Consider the following 237-nt stretch of genomic DNA (forward strand, 5'->3'; position numbering starts at 1 on the left):
AAAACAGATTATTTACAGTCTCACTGGGCTTGCCAAGCTCTTGTGACTGTTTCTGTTTCAGCTCCCCTTAGCCTGGCAGGGCTCAGGGGGAATTCACAACGCAATAAGCAGAATTGTGCAAAAAGATTCCCCTTCTAAAATCATTTAAAGCTAGGCTGGAAAAGCAAACATTGAATATGGTTTAAGTTTGAGAGATTTAATTTTGCTTGTGTTAGTAAAAAATTAAATTTTCCTTCC

Source organism: Antrostomus carolinensis, unplaced genomic scaffold (assembly GCF_000700745.2).
Source record: "Antrostomus carolinensis isolate BGI_N321 unplaced genomic scaffold, ASM70074v2 scaffold20522, whole genome shotgun sequence".
In the NCBI taxonomy this organism is placed as follows: Eukaryota; Metazoa; Chordata; class Aves; order Caprimulgiformes; family Caprimulgidae; genus Antrostomus; species Antrostomus carolinensis.